We start from the raw sequence: 21679 nt of genomic DNA on the forward strand, positions 1-21679 counted from the left end.
AGCGGCAAATAAATTTCTCAAGAAATTAAATAAAGCAAAGAGTGCTATTGGTTTATTTAAAAACCAAATAAAAATATTTTAAAATACCAAAATAGTTTCAAATTTATTTCTCTCCATTTTCCTACTGTATGGAATCAATTTACCCTATTTTCCATATATTTTAGTTTTGGAGTAAAATAATTTCAATAAAAACCAAATAACTCCAAATTGAAAATGATTTTCCAAATACCTTCAAAGGGTCTTTAAATTTGATTCTTTGAAACTTCCAACTCATATTTCATATGCTTTGAAGAAGTCATTTTATCTTCTCTCATGAAAATCATTGAGTTGCATAAAGTTTCTGAATTTGAAATATTTCTAAATGGAATTCAAATATTTTCAGAAACCCGTTTCATTGTAAATGGAAGAAGCCATGTCATCTTCTCTCTAGGGTTTTGTATCTGAAAATAATTTTGAATTCATGGGGATTATAAATGCAAGGTGAAAGTTTGGGAAAGTCCTTTTATTCCCTCTCATTTAACTTTCAACAAGTTTCAAATTTCACTCAATTTCACACAAGTAACTACACCAAAATCAAACAATCAATCAAAACTATTTATTTAATATAACATTCCAAAATTTATAATTTTGGGATGTTAAACCTTCCCACCTACGTTTTTGGGGGAAGAGGACTCTTGCCACTATAAATATAGGTTAGACACCACCGTAGACGGGGTCGACTCATTTCCTCACCCCTGAACCTCACGAGGTTGTTTATCCCTTGTACTAGTTCACCCTCAGCCCCTCGTGAGGCCAATCCAGCACAAAGCAGGAGTAGGGTCTTACATCGCAAGGTGGCCCAAACCTGGGTAAACTACTGTGTCATCTTCTTCCTTGCTCATGCGAATCGAGCTAGGCCGTGGGGCGACGAGCTGGTAGGCTCGATAGGTTGAGTTCTTCGCACACGCCCCAGAGTTCGAACCTTTCTTGGGTCCGTGGAGCCCGGAATCCGACATACTAAACAACTAACTATTATTATTTTGCAAAGTACTCCTAGTTTTATTCTTGCAAAGTAGTTCTAGCACAAAAGCAACAAAATAGTTTCATACTTGTTGTAGGTAAAGCGAACTTTAAGTGTGCGTAGAATTGTATCGGTGGTCAATAGAACTTGAAGGGAATATAAATCCAACCTTTAGCTCCTCGTTGGGTTCGACACTCTTATTTATAGAAAAAGCTACAATTGATCCCCTATACTTGTGGGTGTCAGATTCCGGGCTCGGCTGACCCTGGATAGATTCAAACTCTGGGGTGTGTGCAAAGAACTCAACCTCCCCAGTCTGCCAACTTGTCGATCCCATGGCCTAGCTCGATGAACTGGAAGGATACGGGACCCAGCAGTTTACCCAGGTTCGGGCCACCTTACGGTGTAAAACCCTACTCCTGCTTTGTGGTGGATTTGCCTCAAGGTGGGTTGAGGATGAACTAGTACAGTGGAAGAACAACCTCAGGAGGTGTGTTCTTGTGCTCGAGTGAGCTGGTGAGGGTGTGAGGATGGAATGGATCCGATCTGGTCGTCCCTTTCTACGGTGGTCGCTAGGCCCTTATAGTGGCTTGGTCCTCTTCCCAAATGAAGGCGGGAAGGGATCCCCCAACGGCCAAATTCAAAGGGAGAGAACTACATCTTATCATAACAAAAGGTGGTCCTCGCGTGCAAAGCTTCTAGTCGTGATGCTGAGGTGGGTGCGACGATGACCTCCGTCCTGCCGTCCTGGCGATCTTGGTCTTGTTGCATGGAAATGGAAATCTTTGGCTGATTCCTCGAGACTCCGCGCCTGCGCTTGCCTCCTTAGCACCAAAGAGGAAACATGCTTCTATGTGCCCGCTGGCGCCTGCCTGGCCTTGGTCGTCATGCTTGCGTCATCCGAACCTCGAGAGGTAAGGGCTTGCATAGAAATCTTTGCTCCACGAGAGCCAGCATGAGAAGGCCGCTCCTCCTGGAGGTCTTGATGTCGTCCGCCTTGCGAGGCTTGGCCCCTCGCGAGGGTCTTGCGCTGCTGGTGCTGAAGATGGGCCGTACCAGGCCGCTAATGGAGCCACGCCGCGGGCCGCAAGCAGGCAAATCTAGGTACCCCAGTTCCCAGAACACCGACAGTAGCCCCCGGGCCCAAGGCGCGCTCGGACTTGGCTTCGAAGAGAAGCCAAAGGGCAAGTGCGGAGCGCCACGGGCCCCAACTGCTTGCGGCCTTGGTCGACATGTGGCGCTTGATGGGACGTGGGCGTCTCCGCTTCCCCACGCAGCCTCGGCAACCGTTTGACTTGACGAGAGCCTGCTGCATGCAGAAAAACCATGATTACTGGGGATCGTTGAGGCCGGCCGTTGGCCTCCCTCTGGCTATAAATGAGGGGAGGGGCAGAGCTCCCCTTGCTCATCTGTGTCTTCTCGCGCCTTGCTCCTTCTTTCTTCTTCTTTGTCTCTCTGTCTTGCCAAAGCGTCCATGGCGCCGACGAGGAGGTTCTCTGCCGCCGAGAAGGGGAAGGCCCCAAGGAGGGGCCGGGCTCACCGCCGCCCAAGAGAGGCCGCAGTCGCCCTCGCAAGCATGTCGTGACCCCGGCAGTGGCCCCTCGGGGGGGCGGGCACACTTCTTCGAGGGAAGGCGTCGCCTTGGGCAGCTATGGCGGTGCTCCCTCCCGTGGTGGGAGGCGCCGAGGACGAGGCAGCCCTTGCGATGAGGGGGGACGCGCCGTAGTAACCCAGCCTCCTCGGCCGTGCTTCCACTCAATGGATGCATTCCCGGAGTTTGTCGTGTGGTCGGAGAGGCCTGCTGGCACCTGGCTCCCACTCCCGCGCTTCTTCGCAGGCGAGCTGCCGACCACGGGGCTTGACGGCCTCTGGTTGCAGGCTAATGGCTGCTGCAGCAGGGCCTCATGGGCTGGGTTCGAAGTTACCGCCACGGGCAGCGTGTCCTTGAACTGTGGTTGGCAGGCGTTTGCCCACGCGCGGGGCCTGAGCGGGAGGTGCACCCTCCATTTCAGGTACGATGGCTTGTGACCCTCTATGTGCTGGTGTTCGGGGAGGACGGCTGTCGTGCGGGGTGCTGCCTGGAGGACGGCAGCAGGGTAGATGAGCTTGCCCTTGGCGATGGCCGCGACGACGACGAGGGTGAGCTTGCCCTTGGCGACGGTCGCGCTATCTCCAGTAACGGCGGCTCCTCCTCCGGCGAGAGCACCAACAGCGGGGGCTACGGTGAACCACCACGCCACCGGGTATGGCTCGGGGAGGGCGACGAGCCGTCTCGTCGCCATGCTCTGATGAAGCAGGAGGAGGACTCGGACTGAGCTCAGGCGCCGCTGGTGCCTGGCCTCGGGAGCTACTATGACCAGGCGGCCTACTTTTGTTTAACCTTTCCTTTCGCTTGCATTTGAAAAAATTAGAGGGCCCCACTGGGGTGTGTACTAAACTGCGGCGCTTGCGCCACTATGCTATGTGTGTTATTTGATACTATGTCTTGATACCCGTGTTTCTACTAGGTGCGGTTAGGGTAACTTAGCTCGATGTGCTTGCGGTAGTCTTTGTGTCGCGAGGGTGCGCTAAACCAGGGACACCTTCCCGCAGCTTCCTTCTTGACGAATCCAGAGCTGCCGAGCCTCAGGAGGCGCTGTGTAGCTGCAGAATTTTTTAGAATTACGAGGCCTTGTGAGGCGTCTCGTCCTACCTCGCACAAGCCCTCAAGCGTGAGTTGGTAGTGTGGCTGGTGCACCGCGTCGTGATGCTCAGAAGCACGGACTTGAGGGGGTGCACATGCTCACGAGCTCGTTCAAGAGCGTCTCGTGAGGATTGAGGAAGTCGAAGCTCTGGGGCGGCAGGGCTTCGGTGAGGTGTGGGTGATTATAAAGGTGCTCTACAGGTGTCTCCGATGGTACTAGTTGAGTTGGCATAGATCGAGATTAGGATTTGTCACTCCGATTGTCGGAGACGTATCTCTAGGCCCTCTCGATAATGCACGTCCTTATAAGCCTTGCAAGCAATGTGACTAATGAGTTAGTTGTGGGATGATGCATTACGGAACGAGTAAAGAGACTTGTCGGTAACGAGATTGAACTAGGTATTGAGATACCGACGATCGAATCACGGGCAAGTAACATACCAATGACAAAGGGAATAACGTTGTTGTTATGCGGTTTGACCGATAAATATCTTCTTAGAATATGTAGGAGCCAATATGAGCATCCAGGTTCCGCTATTGGTTATTGACCGGAGACGTGTCTCGGTCTTGTCTACATAGTTCTCAAACCCGTAGGGTTCGGTATTATGAGTTTATGTGTACCGAAGGTAGTCCGGAGTCCCGGATATGATCATGGACATGACGAGGAGTCTCAAAAGGGTCGAGACATAAAGATCGATATATTGGATGACTACGTTTGGACATCGGAAGGATTCCGAGTGAGTTTGGACATATACCGGAGTATGGGGGGTTACCGGAACCACCCGGGGAGTGTAATGGGCCTTATGGGCCTTTGTGGAGAGAGAGGGGAGGCCAGGGCAGGCCGCGCGCCCCCTCGCCCTCTAGTCCGAATTGGACTAGGAAGGGGGGCGGTGCCCCCCTTTTTCCTTCTCCTCTCTCCTCCTTCCTTCTCTCCTACTCCTACTACATGGAAGGGGGGAATCCTACTCCCGGTGGGAGTAGGACTCCCCAGGGCGCGCCATAGTAGAGGGCCGGCCCTCCCCCTCCTCCACTCCTTTATATACGGGGGAGGGGGCACCCCATAGACACATAAGTTGATCATTGATCTCTTAGCTGTGTGCGGTGCCCCCTTCCACCATAATCCACCTCGGTCATATCGTCGTAGTGCTTAGGCGAAGCCCTGCGCCGGTAGCTTCATCATCACCGTCATCACGCCGTCGTGCTGACGAAGCTCTCCCTCGAAGCTCTACTTGATCGTGAGTTCGTGGGACGTCACCGAGCTGAACGTGTGCAGATTGCGGAGGTGTCGTACATTCAGTACTAGGATCGGTCGATCATGAAGACGTACGACTACATCAAGCGCGTTGTCATAACGCTTCCACTTTCGATCTACAAGGGAACATGGACAACACTCTCCCCTCTCGTTGCTATGCATCACCATGATTTTGCGTGTGCGTAGGAAATTTTTAGAAATTACTATATTCCCCAACAGTGGCATCTGAGCCAGTTTTATGCGTAGATGTTAGGTGCACGAGTAGAACACAAGTGAGTTGTCGACGATACTAGTCATACTGCTTACCAGCATGTGATACTTTGATTCGACAGTATTGTTGGATGAAGCGGCCCGGACCGACATTACGCGTACGCTTACGCGAGACTGGTTCTACCGACATGCTTCGCACATAGGTGGCTGGCAGATGTCAGTTTCTCCAACTTTAGTTGAATCGAGTGTGGCCACGTCTGGTCCTTGTTGAAGGTTAAAACAACACATACTTGACGAAATACCATTCTGGTTTTGATGCGTAGGTAAGAACGGTTCTTGCTCAGCCCGTAGCAGCCACGTAAAACTTGCAACAACAAAGTAGAGGACATCTAACTTGTTTTTGCAGGGCATGTTGTGATGTGATATGGTCAAGACATGATGCTAAATTTTATTGTATGAGATGATCATGTTTTGTAACGGAGTTATCGGCAACTGGCAGGAGCCATATGGTTGTTGCTTTATTGTATGAAATGCAATCGCCATGTAATTGCTTTACTTTATCACTAAGCGGTAGCGATAGTCGTAGAAGAAATAGTTGGCGAGACGACAACGATGCTACAATGGAGATCAAGGTGTCGCGCCGGTGACGATGGTGATCATGAATGTGCTTTGGAGATGGAGATCAAAGGCACAAGATGATGATGGCCATATCACATCACTTATATTGATTGCATGTGATGTTTATCCTTTATGCATCTTATTTTGCTTAGTTCGACGGTAGCATTATAAGATGATCTCTCACTAAATTTCAAGGTATAAGTGTTCTCCCTGAGTATGCACCGTTGCGAAAGTTCATCGTGCCGAGACACCATGTCAATGATCGGGTGTGATAAGCTCTACGCTCACATACAACGGGTGCAAGCCAGTTTTGCACATGTAGAATACTCGGGTTAAACTTGACGAGCCTAGCATATGCAGATATGGCCTCGGAACACTGAGACTGGAAGGTCGAGCGTGAATCATATAGTAGATATGATCAACAGAGTGATGTTCACCATTTAAAACTACTCCATCTCACGTGATGATCGGACATGGTTTAGTTGATATGGATCACGTGATCACTTAGATGATTAGAGGGATGTCTATCTAAGTGGGAGTTCTTAAGTAATTTGATTAATTGAACTTTAATTTATCATGAACTTAGTACCTGATAGTATTTTGCATGTCTATGTTGTTGTAGATAGATGGCCCGTGCTGTTGTTCCGTTGAATTTTAATGCGTTCCTAGAGAAAGCTAAGTTGAAAGATGATGGTAGCAACTACATGGACTGGGTCCATAACTTGACGATTATCCTCATTGATGCACAGAAGAATTACGTCCTGGAAGCACCGCAAGGTGCCAAACCCGCTGCAGGAGCAACGCCAGATGTTATGAACGTCTGGCAGAGCAAAGCTGATGACTACTCGATAGTTTAGTGTGCCATGCTTTACGGCTTAGAACCGGGACTTCAAGGACGTTTTGAACGTCATGGATCATATGAGATGTTCCAGGAGTTGAAGTTAATATTTCAAGCAATGCCCGGATTGAGAGATATGTAGTCTCCAATAAGTTCTACAGCTGCAAGATGGAGGAGAATAGTTCTGTCAGTGAACATATACTCAAAATGTCTGGGTATAATAATCACTTGATTCAACTAGGAGTTAATCTTCCTGATGATAGTGTCATTGACAGAATTCTTCAATCACTGCCACCAAGCTACAAGAGCTTCGTGATGAACTATAATATGCAAGGGATGGATAAGACAATTCCTGAGCTATTCACAATGCTAAAGGCTGCGAAGGTAGAAATCAAGAAGGAGCATCAAGTGTTGATGGTCAACAAGACCACCAGTGTCAAGAAAAAGGGTGAAGGGAAGAAGGGGAACTTCAAAAAGAACGGCAAGCAAGTTGCTGCTCAAGTGAAGAAGCCCAAGTCTGGACCTAAGCCTGAGACTGAGTGCTTCTACTGCAAATGGACTGGTCACTGGAAGCGGAACTGCCCCAAGTATTTGGCGGATAAGAAGGATGGCAAGGTGAACAAATGTATATGTGATATACATGTTATTGATGTGTACTTTACTAATGCTCGCAGTAGTGCCTGGGTATTTGATACTGGTTCTGTTGCTAATATTTGCAACTCGAAACAGGGACTACGGATTAAGCGAAGATTGGCTAAGGACGAGGTGACGATGCGCGTGGGAAATGGTTCCAAAGTCGATGTGTTCGCGGTTGGCACGCTACCTCTACATCTACCTTCGGGATTAGTTTTAGACCTGAATAATTGTTATTTGGTGCCAGCGTTGAGCATGAACATTATATCTGGATCTTGTTTGATGCGAGACGGTTATTCATTTAAATCAGAGAATAATGGTTGTCCTATTTATATGAGTAATATCTTTTATGGTCATGCACCCTTGAAGAGTGGTCTATTTATGTTGAATCTCAATAGTAGTGATACACATATTCATAATATTGAAGCCAAAAGATGCAGAGTTGATAATGATACTACAACTTATTTGTGGCACTGCCGTTTAGGTCATATTGGTGTAAAGCGCATGGATAAACTCCATTCTGATGGACTTTTGGAATCACTTGATTATGAATCACTTGGTACTTGCGAACCATGCCTCATGGGAAAGATGAATAAAACACCGTTCTCCGGAATAATGGAGCGATCAAAAGATTTGTTGGAAATCATACATGCTGATGTATGTGGTCCGATGAATGTTGACGCTTGTCGGTGTCAAAACCGACGGATCTCTGGTAGGGGGTCCCAAACTGTGCGTCTAGGATCGATTGTAACAGGAGACGGGGAATGTTTACCCAGGTTCGGCCCTCTCTATGGAGGTAATACCCTACTTCCTGCTTGATTGATCTTGATGAATATGAGTATTACAAGAGTTGATCTACCACGAGATCGTAATGGCTAAAACCCTAGAAGTCTAGCCTGTATGACTATGGTAATGAGTCTGTCTTCTCCGGACTAAGTCCTCCAGTTTATATAGACACCGGGAGGATCTAGGGTTACACCAAGTCGGTTACAAAGAAGGGAATCAACATATTTGGTCGCCAAGCTTGCCTTCCACGCCAAGGAGAGTCCCATCCAGACACGGGTGCAGTCTGCGGTCTTCGTATCTTCACAGCCCATCAGTCCAGCCCATGGCTAACAGGTCGGACGCCCGAGGACCCCTTAGTCCAGGACTCCCTCAGTAGCCCCTGAACATGGCTTCAATGACAAGGTATCTGGCGCGTAGATCTGTCTTCGGCATTGCAAGGCGGGTTCCTCCTTCCGAACTTCAAGATAGTCTTCGGACGTATTGAACGTGTCCAGACCTGTAACACACACACCACACACAACTGCAAAGAGAATATAATATTCCACGAGTCCCATCTGCTGACAACTTTTGCAAGATGACATCACATCTGTTCGGTCAGTATATCGAACCATTTTGTCCGCCGTTCCGCGTTTCGAGATGCGGTTTCCATTGGCACGTCTTGTCAAAGCAGAGATCGTGTCCCCTTATTGCGGAATTTTCATCAATGCGGGCATGGGTAACCTAGCCGTGCCATTTACACAGCCCTTGGGAATAGGCGAGTTTTAGGGCGAGTGGGGAGGCGTTCGATATTCACTGCCTTTATAAGGATATAAGGATCCCCTTTCTTCACCCACGCCTTCTCTCTCTCTCTCTGCCCTTCCATTCTCGAGCTCCAGCGCCCAAGTTCTTGACTTTTTCGCCTCAAGCAAGCGTTCAACCATGTCCGGATCCGGAGCTGGAGGCAAGTGGATGGCCTCCTCCATTAAGAAGAAGGACATCAAGGAGCTCCGGGAGGCCGGATACCTGGCCAAGGAGATCGTTCACCAACTCCCGGCCACGGGACAGATCGTCCCTACCCCAAAGCCCCATGAGAGGGTTGTGTTTCTCACACATTTCGTCTGCGGGCGGGGATTCCCTCTCCACTCGTTTGTCCGCGGACTGATGTTTTACTACGGGCTGGACTTCGATGATCTAGCCCGCAAATCTATCCTCAACATGCCGGCATTTATTGTCGTGTGCGAGGCCTTTCTCCGCATCCCACCGTACTTTGGCCTATGGCTGAAGACCTTCAATGTGAAGCCAAAGGTGGTGAGTGGCCAACAAGCAGAGTGCGGAGGCGCCATGGTGGGCAAGATGCCCAATGTCGCCTGGCTAGAAGGCTCCTTTGTGGAGACGGTGAAGGGGTGGTAGTCGGGTGGTTCTACATCACCGAGCCGCGTGACACCAACTGGGCGGCGGCCCTCGAATTCCGATCCGGAGTTCCGATGCGGCTCACCTCCTGGCAAGAGAAGGGCCTGACCTGGGGTTCTTCGAACGAACTGACTGGGCTCCAGATGTGCGTCCAGAACATGATAACCAAGAAAATCAAGCTCGTCAACTTGATCCAGGTTATGCTCATTCGCCGGGTCCTTCCATGCCAACACCAGACTTGCTATTTGTGGGAGTTCGATCCGGCCAAGCACCAGACGCTACTAGAGCTCTTCGGCACGACGCACGAAGACATCTGGAAAGTGCTCTTCAAGGTCGGCGAGACACCACTGCCCACGACCGAGGATCGCGGGCTTAGCTTAAAACGCCAGGCTAACTTGGTAAGTTCTTTCATGTTTTCAAGGTATACCCTTTACTGGCATATTTTGAGGAAGGAGTCTAAGCCTTTCTATCAATTTTTGTAGGCCTGGATAGAGGCAGCGGGGCGGATTAACTGTCCGGCTCCGCTACCCGAAGACCAAGGAACCCCACTTCTAACGAAGATGCTGTTTCCGGCGCCTTATGAGGTGCCGGAGAAGAAGGCCAAGGGGGCCAAGAGTGGCCCTCGCCGAAAAGGTGCTTCGGACATGACGTCCGAAGACGACGAGTCTCACTCCTCCGCCGCCGAAGGCGACAACGAGGAGGAGGAGAATAAATCTCCCCCTAATGAGGGGAGGAAAAGGAGGACGACCTCCACAAATCTGGAGGCGGAGGTGCCCAAGAGGGGGAAGCGCGCCCTCGCGGATAACTCCACGTGGGACGTCGACAGCAGTCTGGAGCGACCCCCCGGACCAAGCCCCGGGCCGCATCGTAAGTACCAAAGAACTTGTGCATGTCCATGTCTCCGCTTCATGGTACTAATATGTTGAATTATGCCATTACAGTCCGGCGCACGACAGCCCCCTGTGATCCTCATCAGGAGGTTCGCTAGATTCAAAAGCAATGGCCAGCGAGTCTCCGCCGACCACTCACTCTCCTCCGGCCCAGGGTGACGATGAGGTGGTGTCCCAAAGGACTTTCCCAGGCCAGGGAGAGGTTCAGGAGGCCATCGGGGTGGTGCCAGAGGATGATTCCCCGGCCGCCGGACACACGGGGGAGGAAGCCCCCATGGGGACTGGTGATGGGGGCCATATACAAGTCGGCCCCCAGCCGAATACCCTTCCGGAGACCCATACGGTTCTGAAGTCAGGCGAGCAACCTTCCCTGAAAGGAGGAGGGATGCCTGCTCCGCCAGTGACCTCTGTCCAACCAGAGGCACCGGATAATCTGCTGGAAGCGCTACGAGGCGCTTCCATTGTGGATGAACACCGTATCCTTATGGGTACGGTGATTGAGAAGGTCCAGTCCGCCAAAAGCAGACTGACCGAAGCCTGTACTAGCCTCCTAACCGGCGTTGAGGTAAGTAATGTAATTGTAGAAAGAATATCACAGTGTAGACAGTAGCCCCTGATGCTCTGTTCGGTGTTCGGAGAGAAAAAGCCGAACAGAGGCTAAAAATAACTTTCGCAGGAGTCTAACATCAGATGTCTATGTGAATAAGTAGGCATCGCTTTTGGCTACTGCTGCTCATACTGCGGAGGACTCCGGAGTGAAGCAGAACCTGAAGCGGGCCGAGGAAGAGCTCGGCCTCGTGAAGAAGCAACTGGAGGACAGCCAAGGTATGCAGTAACATGGTTGTATATTTAGGAAGGATGAATGGTTCGTGCTGACTAAAGTGTCATGAATTTTATTAGGGGCCACGACCGAGGTGGCAGTCCTCAAGAAGGCGTTAGCCGAGGTCGAGGACAAAGCGACCAAGGAAAGTGCCGCACGCGAGAAGCAGGAGGCCCGGGTCAGCGAGGTCTAGCAAGAGCTCCAGGACGCCGTCAAGAAGTACGAGTCCTTGGAGTGTGATTCTAGGACTCAAGAGTTCGAACTTGCCAAGGCCCACCAGAGCGCACAAGATGCCCGAGCCGAAGCCCAAAGCGCCCTCCAGGAAATCCAGCCGGCCAAGAAGATCGCGGCGGGTAAGGCTTTCATTATGCGAAGCAAATCTGCAAAGGAAACGTTCCTCTTACTTACCCGAATTTGGAGCTCTCTAGGGGCGTTTACGGATCTGCCGCACAGCATATCAGATGCTGCAGAGTTCTATCGAGCCGAAGAAAGGAGCACTACGGAGAAGCTGTTCTGGTCTCAATACCTTAGACCGGAACATCTGGTGCCCTTTAGTGACCAGCTAAAATAGCTGGTCGAGCTGCACAAGGCGGCCGAACTAGCCATGCAGGACCTAATAGTCCGGCTATGGCCTGCCGAGCCCATGCCCGGCGGCTACTTCAGACTCGTGAAGCGGCTTGTGAGTGCCTGCCCGCGGCTTGAAGTCATAAAGCGGTCGGTCTGCATTGAAGGTGCGCGGATGGCCTTTGCCCCCGCCAAGATGCACTGGGCGAAGATGGATGGCAAGAAGCTGATGACCGAGGGGCCGCCTGAGGGCAAGGAGCACCGCCGACCCGAGCTATATTTTGATAGTGTCCTGGAGGGATCCCGCCTTGTGCCAGAGCAATGTGCGAAGGATGTGATCTTTGAATGAATACATTCATATTTGTCTCGCCCTGTATTATGAAACAAAGACAATTTGTGTAATATAATGCTTTGTGGGGTCGCCCTCAGTTGTTTATCACCAGCGCGGAGCATAGTGCTTCCGCTTGTGCACAGGCATAGCCGCTCCTCGGCAGTGTCGACAGCCAGCGCGGAGCATGGTGCTTCCACTTGGGCGTGGGATGGGGGCCCCCCTCCGGGAGGAGCCCCCGGGGCGTGTACAGCCCCGCCCTAACACGTGGCTTGCACGGCAGGGCTGCGAGGTGTATCTGGGCACTCGTGAGCCAGCGCGGGACTCACGAGGCCCTACCTCAAGGCGGGTTGCGCCTGGTCTTGAGTCTTGGTGACTGTGTGTTCCTGCAAGGCAGTTAGATGCAAGCACTCTACGTCCTCAGGTCCCGGCCCTTGAGCGAGCTTAGCCGCCGCTGGTATGCCAGGTCACGATGCCGTGGACAAGGCCAGGGGGTGAGGGCTGGAGAGCCAGTAAGAGCTCCTGAGTCGCGATGCTCAGGAGCCCCCCTTTTATCATGCAAGCGAATTGCATAGGATAAACAGACCCGTGGCGGGCGGCAATCGAGCAGGCGATAGCCGTTGGCAGGTTAAGAATGAAGAGCAGATCAACTTGGATAAATGCAGGAAGATACACGCCACCAGGTCTAGCCCGAGCGGCTTATGGATGATGCAGCCCGAGGGGCGCCCCCAGCAAGGTAAGCTAAAGACTTAAGCAAAAGGGATACATGCCACAGGGACGGACCCATGTGGCCTAGGAATAATGCAGCCCGAGGGGCGCTCCCAGCTTAAACGAACTTGGAAGATGTCACCTAGTTCTGTAGACGAAGTAGAGTTGGTGCAGCTGAAGCCGCGCGTTGAAGGAATGGCTCCTCATGAGCCACCGGGACCCTGAGCCTCGGGAGGCTCTGGAGGTTCAGGAGGTTCCCTGAAGACCGTCTCCATCTCCTCCAGGATGGCGTGGAACCTAGCCTCCTGAGCTGCCAGGACTTGCTGCATGTTGCGCTGATAGGCTGACGCCACGCTCGGCAAGCCGAAGGGCATGCGAACGTAGTTGTGTGGTGGGCCGTCGTAGCGGCCCACACGCGATGGCCAGAAGCGCTCCTGAGATGCGGCCCTGTTGAGCCCTGGGACGTCGACGCAGACACGCAGTCCGGCATCCTCGCCTGGATGGGGAGCTGCGCCTTGTGAGCGGCTGTGGCCGCGCATGGCTTTTGCTTCTTGCAGTTCCTGGGTGGTCTTGGTGATGAACTCCTGGGTGGTGGGCACTCCTTGCCCTGTGCTCTCCTGAGGAAAGTGTGTTGTGAGGCACGCTTCCAAGTGGTGCCCAAGCGCCTCCCTCGTGAGGTTGGCAAGGTCTGAGGCTCTCCAGAAGAGAGCCCCCGAGCCCTGCCTGAGGAGGGCGCCGGGCGCGCTTTCCTATGCGGTGGACGGAGGCGCCCCTGGAGCGGGCGCTAGTCCTGATGAGGCTCCTGCCGCGACGCCATCCTCTTCGGGTCCTGCGCGGCGCGGCAGCTTCTCCTTGGGGATGGTCTCCGGAGGGCCTTCACTTCTACTGTCAGGGTCGTCGATTGCTGCGGCTTGAAAGGCGCGCTCAAGGGAGCACACCGCATCCCTCTCTTCACACAGGACCGTGATGATTCATCCGCTTCCTGGCATCTTGAGAACGTTGTAGTCGTGATGAGTGACTGCCATGAACTTGGCCAGGGCTGGATACCCGAGGATGGCATTGTACGGCAGGCGGATGTGCGCGACGTCGAAGTCCATGAGCTCGGTGTGATAGTTCTTGCGCTCCTCGAAGGTGGCAGGCAGGCGGACCTGCCCTATCGGTGTGGTGGAAACGTCGGTCACTCCTGAGAAAGGCTTGGTTGGCTGGAGCTGCTCATATGGCACTTGGAGGTTGTCGAACGTGTCGACGGACAGGACGTTGAGCCCTGCGCCGCCGTCGATGAGAGTGTTGGTGACTTGCACACTGCTGATGACTGGGGAGCACATCATAGGGAGGGCGCCAGCGGTGGCTGCGCACTTGAGCTGATCTGCCAAGTTGAAGGTGATGGCACATTGGGACCACCTGAGCGGGCGCGTGGCCTCGAGCTTGGGGAGCACCGCGTTCATCACGCGAGCGAACTGTTTGAAGATGCGCTGAGAGGCTGGGGCCTGGGCACCGTCCAAGATGCAGGCGATCGCACGGGGCTTCTCGAAGCCCCCAGCCCCCTCGTCCTGGTGGTGGTCGTCATTCCTTCTTGGTGGCGGCAGCGGGGGAAGACCGGCGTTGCCCTGGGGGTGATCCTCACGAGGCGGATCCCTCCAGGCGCCCTCGCGAGGTTGGTCCTGCCAGCGGTCCTCACGAGGCCGGTCACGCCACTCCTGGCGCAGGCCACGGTCGTCCCAGCGTCCGCCTCCGCGTCCTCCTCCGCGGCCGTAGCCCCGGTCGTTGCGCTCGGGGCGTCGACCGTAACGTCCTTCCCATATGGCTCTGAGTGCTTGACAGTCGCTGGTGTTGTGGGTGTTCAGGTTGTGGAAGGCGCAGAACGGTCGGCCGTTCTTGGATGACTCGGGCTGATCCCTGCCTCGCTTGGTGTCGGGCTCTGCTGCGAGCACTACTGCCTCTTTGCGCTTCACGTCCTTGGCCTTGGCCTTCTTCTCCTCCGCTCCTGCAGCTGGCAGCTCAAGGAGAGAGAGGCGCCCCTCCTCAGCTCTTGCGCACTTGGTCGCCGGGTTGAACAGCTCCTGAGATGTGCAGAGCTCCTCGTGGATAGCGAGCTCTTCCTTCATCTTGACATCACGGACACCGTCCGAGAACGCGGAGATGATGGCTTCGTCTGTGACCTTGGGGATCTTGAGGCGGGTGTTGTTGAAGCGCTGGATGTACTTCTGCAGGGTCTCTCCTGGTTGTTGCTTGATGTGGCGTAGATCACTCGTGGCCGGTGGGCGGTCGCGAGTGCCCTGGAAGTTGGCGACGAAGCAGTCGCGCATCTCGTCGCAGGAGGAGATCGAGTCGTGCTGCAGGTTCAGGAGCCAGGAGCGGGCCCCATCCTTGAGAGCCATGGGAAACCAGTTCGCCATGACTTTTTCGTCGCCACAGCTGGGATTCGGCGCCTCCCCAGGATCAGGACGGCACAACTCCCCAGCAAGGAGGAAGAAACCAGAGGGCAGGCATGGATGGTGACGCTACCAAAGGACCAGGTGGGAGGCACAGAGTCACCAGCAAACACGGCTCATCGGAACAATCGTCCCCGTTCTTGACGCATCGTGGGTTGCCGCTGCCATCCGCATCACTAGCACCCAAAGACCTCGGCGCGGCCGTCACGCCAGACGCCATGCTCTCTGGATCTTCCTAGAGAGCATGGTCATCCCTAGGAGCCCTGGCGTTAGAAGCCACCGCATGTCACGGGGACGTATGTGAGAGCAAGAAGCAAGAAGCCTTCCTGCGCGGCAGGAAGACGATGCCGAGGGGGAGCCAGATTTGCCCCTATTAGCGACAAATCTCCCCCATGGCTTCCCCCCAGCACCGCAAAAGGAAGAAGAATGAGGAGCAATCGACTACCATGCGCCATGCCCACCTCGAGCCTTGGCATCGTGCCGTTCGCGTCCCCTCCCACTGAAGTCAAGGCCATGGGCGGCCCGGCGGCGAACACACCGGGGTTGCTACCCCCGGCGTTGTCGCAGCACTGCCCGAATCCCCCTTTTAGATCCAGGGAGGCTTCAAGATGGAGCCTGGGGTACGGCCCCAATCTCTCTTCACCAGCATAACCGGTAGAAGCAGAAGAAAGAAGAGGAGGAATGCAAGGATGAGTGACTCCGCTCTCCTCCGCTCCTTCCTTTTATAGGTAGGACGAGGAGGGGAGCCTCTCCATCAAACGAGCGACCACCGTCCCCCTCAGCCAATTCAAGACGCCCGGGCCCTCACCTTGATGCTCTCCCGCGCCACGTGCCTCCGTTACCTACCCCACGCGACGCATGCAGCGTACGTGGCCAAGGATAAGGGCGTGGTGGGAAGACTGAATTGGTAGTTTCTACCCCGTGCGATAAAGTCATTCATGGGCCATTAATGGAGCGGTCCCACCACTATTGGCTTTACATGACGCATGGAGAAACCTGAAACTGACCTGGAATCAAGGCTAATGAAGAAGCAAAGGAGACCTCAAGAGACCATCCTCTTCAGCAACCCCGCATGTGCACTTATTAGACCCTACCCCGACGATGCTCGGCAGCGCGTTTCGGGCAGGCCCGGGGGCTTCTGTCGGTGCAACAAACCGTGGGTCTATTGCCCAGACTGTGCACTCGCACGAGAACAAGATTGAAGCACCAGCCCAAGTCGGAGTACAAAGGGCCAAGAGATTCGAAGGACCAACATGCAGATCAGAGGGACCAAGATCAAGCCAGAGAAGCAAGATATCGTCAAGAGAAAGACCTCCTTTGCCGGGCAGCCGAGCCCAGCAAGGGGTGAGGCTGCCCCATAAGCAGATTACCAAAGCGCCTCGGCAGGGCCTGCCGGGGCTCGCGGAGGCGAAACCACCTCACCAATTAAAAAATAGGGAATGGTCTGACTTGTGGGCTTATTAAGTTGATGCGTATGCAAGATTTTTTTTACTTATTATATATGACAACAAACGATTCTAGCAGACGTACCCGTTGGATGTTAATCGAACGGCCGTCGTGTTTCTTCAATCTCTGATCTTCTTACTCCAGCCGCCAAATCCAGCGCCGGTGGGACCGCCTGCTCCCGCCTCCCGTGGCCGACTGTGCTGCCGCACAGGCCTCACCGCCCCCTACTACTCCCACCGCTGGCCAGGCCATCCCACTACTCACCCACATCCCTCCACTGTTGTGGCTTCGCCACCTCCTGGCCATTCCCTTCCTGGGTCTCGCCGTCGTCCATCGCGCTGGTGTTCTCGGCACGGCGTGGTCAACGTTGTCAACAAACAACAACATCGGAAGAGGGACGTACATGGAGAGGCTGACAATTGGGACCCACATGGTCCATGGCCGCACGCAAGCAAGTACCTCCTTATTACGCCAAAAAGAATGAATACTCCCGCTGACAGCTCGGACCCACCAGCTATATCTTCGCACGCAAGGAAGTGCCTCCTTATTATGCATAAAAAATGAATACTCCCCTGCTAGCTAGGACCCACCATAGTGGGAGGCTAACTTGTGGGCCTACTAAGTTGACGCGGACGGAGGGCTTTGTCAACTTAGTCAACAAACGATTCTATCACCAGTGACCATTGGATTGTTAACATCCAACGGTCATCCTGCTTCTTCAACCTCTGATTTTTCATGCTCCAGCCGTCCAAACCACCGCGTGCTCTTTCCTCCCGTGGCCGGTTGTGCTGCCGCAGAGGCCTCACCGCCCCCTACTACTCCCACCGCTGGCTAGGCCCTACGGCGACGGCAGCCTCACACCGCAGCCGAACCAGTGAACCCTTGTACTCCTCTCCGCGTGGGCATCCACTGCCGCGTCTTCCTCGGTTCCGCTTCCTTCCCTTCCTAGGCCTCGCCGTCGTCCACCGCCTTGGTGCTCTCGGCGCGGCGTGGTCAATGTGGTCAACGAACGACTTCCATCAGAAGAGTAATATACTTTGAGAGGCTGACAGCTGGGTCCACGGCCGCAGCAAGGAAGTGCCTCTTGATTACGTGGAAAATAATGATTCCTCCACCTGACAGCAGGGACCCACTGGACGGGCCACCGTATTTCATGAAAAAAACATTTCCCCACTGACTGCTGGGACCAATCAGCTACATCTTCGCACACAAGGAAGTGCCTGACAGTCGGGACCCACCCGGTCGAAGCATGCGTAGCGCTGTCATTCTGGTCGCGAACGTGTACGTACATACTGGTTGATGTAGAGGCGTGCACGTGTCGTAGTAGAGGCACCCACGTAGCATGTACACGTACGTACAGCGGCCAGGGTGCAAGAAAGAAAATACAGCCACGTACGTACATATGGGCGGGTCTCGAACGCCTACTCGCGCATACGTACGGCCAAGGCTCGTGTACATGGCTGGGTCGAAAAGGAGAAACTGCGTCGTCGTCATGTTCATGGGGAGGCAACGGAATGCGTCGGGTTCATCGGGAGGCAACGGAACGCGTGCTGTTCATCGGGAGCCAACCGGCTTGGACGGAACAGCCGATGGAAACGAGGCCTGGCGTACCGCAGAACGGAGGAAACGGCCTTGTGTTCGACCGACCACGGTCGAAACGGGGTCCTGTTGATCGGGAGGGGTGTGGCGTACCGCAAAACGGAGGAAACGGACTTGTGTTGAAGCGCTACGGTCGAAACAGGGTCCTGTTCATCGGGAGGGGTGTGGCGTACCGCAAAGGGGACTCCACAGGATACTGTTCATCTCTACCGTCGACTGCCTCCATGGGCTACTGTTCATCCACCGTCGACCTCCTCCAGCCACCACCTGCGACTGTTCATCCAGCCTCCACCGGCTACTATTCAACCAGCCCTCTCCACGGGGTCCTGTTCAACCACCCCTCCACGGGCTACTGTTCATCCATCCCTCCACCGGGTACTGTTCAACCAGCCCTCCACGGGGTCCTGTTCATCCAGCCATCCACGGGGTCATGTTCATCCACTGGCTCGATCGATCGGGGTCCTGTTCATCCAGCGGCAACGGCCTCTACTACCACGGGGTCCTGTTCATCCAACCCCACACCGGGAACTGTTCATCCAAACCCCCCCCCCCCAACAACGCTCACTGTTCATCAAGGGAAGGAGGCAGCAGTGTTCGATCGGCTTCAGTTAGCAGCAGTAGCGAAGGAATCACTCGGGTTCAGTTAACAGCAAGGGATCGATCGGGGTTCAGTAACGTAGCTAGTGCAATCGCTCGGGTTCAGTTAGAGTCGAACGCCTCGCTCGGGTTCGGTTAGAGCGCAACGCCTCGCACACACGCGCGTACGTACGAGAGAAACGCGCATCGCTCGGCCCCCGACCACCCACCGTAACCGGGAACTCCCCCGATATTTTCCTCGTCCTCGCTTCTACCACGGTTTTCTCCATCATGGATGGCCCAAAGAATGTCATGCAGCTGCGTCTCCGGCTCGCCCGGGACGAAAATCCCATTTTCTGTCATGATTTTTTGTCATAGAAGTAGGAGCCCACCACATCTATGATGATACCGGGTTTTGTCACAATTATTGTCATAGAAGTGTCATAAGCATGACAGAAAAAATTGCGTTCGGCCCAAAATGTCACGGATGTGTCTTTTTTTGTAGTGAAGAGACCATTGTATTGAGAATCCAGCGAGAGAGAGAGAGAAAGCCATCTAGCTACTAACTACGAACCCGAAGGTCTACAAAGAACTACTCACGCACATCGGAGATGCACCAATGGAAGTGGTGAACCCCTCTGTGACGGTGTCTGGATTGGATCTGGTGGTTCTGGACTCTGCGGCAGCTGGATGAATATTTGGACGCTTCTTCTAGGGTTTCTGAAATATTGTGGTATTTATAGAGCAAAGAGGCGGTCCCGGGGGCACTCGAGGTGGGCACAACCCACCAGGGCGAGCCTGGGCCTCCTGGCGCGCCCTGGTGGGTTGTGCCCCCCACGGGGCACCCCTCAGGTACAACCAGGGCCCATTGTCTTCCTTCTGGCCCATAAAAAGTCATCCTGGAGTTTCGTGTCATTTCGACTTCGTTTGATATTGATTTCCTGCAATGTAAAAAACATGAAAAAAAACATTAACTGGCACTTGGCACTATGTCAATAGGTTAGTACAAAAAATGATATCAAATGACTATAAAATGATTATAAAACATCCAAGATTGATAATAAAACAACATGGAACAATCAAAAATTAAAGATACGTTGGAGACGTATCACGGCGGCTTACAGTGGCGTTGGCGTTGGCGACGTGCAGGGGACGGCGGCGCGGGCGTCGGGCGGTGGACGGGGCAGAGGCTGCGGTGTCCTCCGGTGGTGGAGAAGTAGACGGGGAGGTCCGGCTTGTCGAGGGCGTTGTGGAGGTGGTGGCTCGGGGCGTCGGCGACGTCCATAGGGGCGGAGGAAGGGTGGTGATAAGGGCATGATAACATCAATTGATGATCCTACTCAAGCTGAGCTAGTTAAAGAATTAAGTCATGGAAAAGTTGCAGAAATTAATGATGTGCAGAAAACCATATTTCATAGAGGAAACGATGGTCGTGTGCGTCATTTGTGTGGACCAAGAATTAATTCTATAATTGCTAGACCCAAGATCAATTACATGATGCATTCATTGGATTCAAAAGATGTGATTGATTCATTGGAGCATGGTCCTGTACGCATGAAATATAGAGTTGTACCACCATATTTGGTCTACGGAAAAACAGGACACCTGGAAGGATCAGTATGCCGCAGGAAAGGAAAAGATCAGATCGGTTTCAATCTTAACCGACAGTTAAAATCATGCCAGCGAATAGTTATGCATCAAAGGAGAAAACATGAGATAAAAATGGAACCTGTAAGTGACAAGGTAGAGCCAAACTTCCGTACGCCTCCTAATTGGATACGGATCGGCTCAGTGGGTCTTTGTTTGCATGGCAAGAAAATCACGTTGCATGCAAACTAATTATCTATCTCGTGGAGTCCAAGTCCAAATAAAATAAAGAGATGTATTTTCGTTTGAGTTGTGGGTCACGTACTTGAGTTTTTTTATTCAGTTAGGATTTAGTCATTAGATTGCTATACTTTTTAGAGTCCCAATTTTCTTAGCTTCTGTTTTGGCGCACGAGAGCTAGGCCAAATAAAAGGCTCGCCTCGGCTGATGTAAAGGGCAGCAGTTTTGGAGTTGAATAAAAATACAGAAAACGCCCGAGTTAAGGGCGACCAGATCATGTGTATCTTGTGTGATTTTCCATGAAGGAAATTTACTAGTGACGGAGGGTTGATGATCACATTGACGCCTACATGCTGATCCAACTGGGTCTTTATCTTTGTTCGTGTAATTTTGTGCACGGGTAAAAATTATTATTGGAGGTTGCAAAGAGGAATAAGGTGGAAGAATTGTTGATCAAGCATCACCGTGAAAGATCGGGCCGTCTACACACACGAATTGGCTTCTCGCTAGTCTGTGCTACATCAAGTGGTATTCAAAGCAAAGGTTAGTCACGGCGATTCAGTTTGCAATATTGTCTGCAGAGGCGAGCATCAACATGTTGAGCAAGAACATATTGATGGAGGAGGAAGGCATCGGCGAGGTTGCTCTTTTTCACACTCGTTGCGTCGTGAAGGAGCGGTGTCTCAATTTGACGATTGATGAAGGTTCTGTGGTCAACATGGTGAGCATCGAGGTGGTGGAAAAATTGGGGCTGAATATGTCGCCTCTTGAAAGACCGTACACGCTGAAGTGGTTCAAATGTGAAATCAAAATTACCCATCAGATTTTGCTAATATTTGATTTGGAAAAATATTGTTGTGCGGAATTTTTTCACGTTTGTCCAGTGCCCATGGTTTCGTGCCATCTGCTTCTTGGGAACCCATGGTGCACGCGCGTCGGAGCTGTTCGGGATGTCAAGGAAAATAGTTATTCTCTACAATGGAAAGGCCGGAAAAATTGTTTTATCCCTATGCCAGTGGATGTGTTCATGGTAGATTGGAAAGGACGTTTGCAGAAAAGAAGAGAAGAGCAAGAAGAAAT

This window comes from Aegilops tauschii, chromosome 4 (assembly GCF_002575655.3).
Source record: "Aegilops tauschii subsp. strangulata cultivar AL8/78 chromosome 4, Aet v6.0, whole genome shotgun sequence".
In the NCBI taxonomy this organism is placed as follows: Eukaryota; Viridiplantae; Streptophyta; class Magnoliopsida; order Poales; family Poaceae; genus Aegilops; species Aegilops tauschii.